The sequence below is a fragment of the Lepidothrix coronata genome, unplaced genomic scaffold, assembly GCF_001604755.1.
Source record: "Lepidothrix coronata isolate B3197 unplaced genomic scaffold, Lepidothrix_coronata-1.0 Scaffold290, whole genome shotgun sequence".
NCBI classification, from domain to species: domain Eukaryota; kingdom Metazoa; phylum Chordata; class Aves; order Passeriformes; family Pipridae; genus Lepidothrix; species Lepidothrix coronata.
This window is the reverse complement of record NW_016690470.1, coordinates 626,799-628,929: the sequence shown is the minus strand read 5'-3', so window position 1 is coordinate 628,929 and position 2,131 is coordinate 626,799. Positions and strand designations below refer to the sequence as shown.

The window sequence follows — 2,131 nt, the reverse complement described above, 5'->3', positions numbered from 1 at the left end:
AGCCTTCTCTCCTCCAGGTGAACCCCCCCAGCTCTCCCAGCCTGGCTCCAGAGCAGAGGGGCTCCAGTCCTCAGAGCATTTCCATGGCCCTTTGGACATGGTGTCTGTTGGTGCCATGGATTATGATGGTTTTGCCAGGATGGTCTGTGCTTTAACAGATCTGTGCCCAAGGCTGAGGCCGTTGGGAGCGAGGGCGATGCCCGGGGGATCTCCACCTCACCTGGGGCAGCACATGAGTGATGCAGAAAACACATTGCCTGGTGCCCCAAGGTGCTTCTGCCCCTTCCCTGGGCACTTGGGTTGCCTCCAGAGCTGCTGGGATGGAGGGGTCTGGGTGGGCTGCTGGGGTGCCCTTGGGTGAGCCCCGAGGACGCCGGCACGGGGCTGCCTGAGCTGTGGCTGTCCCACACCAGCTTCCTTCTCCTCCCCCTTCTCCTTCCTCTTCCTCCATCTTCATCCAGCCTGGCTACTCAGTGCCAGCTGTGCCCAGGGGACCACCAGGCTCGTGGGCATGGCCAGCACATGCCCTGGGCTGGGGAAGGTGTGACAGCGTTCGGGGGTGACCCCGTGTTCGGGGGCTTTGTGGTGTGAGTGGAGCAAACCCTGCTTTGGGAGCTCTTCCAGAGGCACCTGCCCTTGGCCAAACACTGGGAATTCGCAGGGCTGGCAGAGGGCATTTGCTGCCAAATTGTAGATCCTTCCCAATCCGAGGGGAGGGAAGAGCAGGCTGGCAGTGAGTGCAGCACAGATGCCAGACGTCGGGCGCGGGCAGTCTGCTTTTTCCTGGCTTCGTCCCAGAAATCCCTGAATTCTTCAAACACCTGCAGGCTGAAGATGGGAGGTTTTTGCCAGCACCTTTCACGCTGGTGGCTGCAGCCTGGGGAAGGTGTGAGACCTTATTTTCCAGGAGACATCAGACAAAGAGCTGGCATGGGCACCTTTGGAGGTGGTGGAGCCTTGGCTGCTTCCAGAGCCATGGGATGCTCTTTGCCACAAGGGTGGGACAGTGATAACCTCACTTCACCTTGGCAGCCACTGGAACGACCTGGAGAGTACAGGAGGTCTTTTGGGTGTCCTTAGGGAGTTATAGAATCACAGAATCCTGGAACAGTTTGGGTTGGAAGGGACCTCAGAGCTCATCTCATCCCACCCCCTGCCACGGGCAGGGACACCTTCCACTAGCCCAGGTTGCTCCAAGCCCCGTCCAACCTGGCCTTGGACACTTCCAGGGATGGGACAGTCACAGCTGCTCTGGGCAACCTGTGCCAGGGCCTCCCCACCCTCACAGGGAGGAATTTTTCCCTAACATCTAAACTAAATCTCTCCTCCTTTAGGTTAAAGCAGCTCCTCCTGGTCCCATCTCTCTCTTCCCGTGTTTTCTTGTTTTCTTGACCAAAGTTGTTCCTCCTGGATGGGGAACAACTCCCATTGCCCTGTGTCACTGGGCACTTGTCCACAGCCTGGTACCATGGCTCGTTGCTGCACTAAGGGCTTTTTTTTTCTGAGACTCAACGTGGTTAAATTATTTTTATCCCTGCTGGAGCCTGGGACAGCTCTTGTCTGTCAGCTCTTCTTGGCTGCGGCAGAAAAATCGTAAGGGGGAAAAAAAAATGACTGTCTGACAGCTACATCTTATTCTATTAGTATGTTTTAATTAGAACATGAGCAAGAAATGTGTTATGAATATTCATGCCCAGGGTTATTAAAATGCACAATTAATCTGTACGCGGTTTAATAACTGTATTAATGGCGAGAGGAGGTAGCTCCTATTTTTGTCTTTTCTCAATTGGAGAGTGTGCCTTAACTTGGGGAGCTGGGAAATGGGGTTGGTTTAAAATCGAGTTGGCTCCTGCCGGCAGCGTGGGCACGTGGGCGTCTCCAAAACTCACACACCCTGCGCTGGAAGGGTGGCAGAGCCAAGTGCTCCAGCCCAGGGATGTGCTGGGATGGAGCTCACTCTGCAAACGTGACTCGGCTCGGTGCCAGGGGAGTTTTCAATCACGGAATCATGGAATCGTGGAGTGGTTTGGGCTGGAAGGGACCTTAAAGCTCATCTCATCCTGCCCCCCTGCCATGGGCAGGGACACCTTCCACTAGCCCAGGTTGCTCCAAACTCCATCCAACCTGGCCT

The 2,131-nt window shown here is 55.6% G+C and overlaps 1 protein-coding gene across 15 annotated transcripts in view; it reads left to right on the top strand.

Annotated features, from left to right (window-relative positions):
- TCF3 (transcription factor 3) overlaps positions 1-2,131 on the top strand; it is a 78,785-nt gene that overhangs the window by 39,241 nt on the left and 37,413 nt on the right. The gene's annotated exons all lie outside the window — the stretch shown is intronic.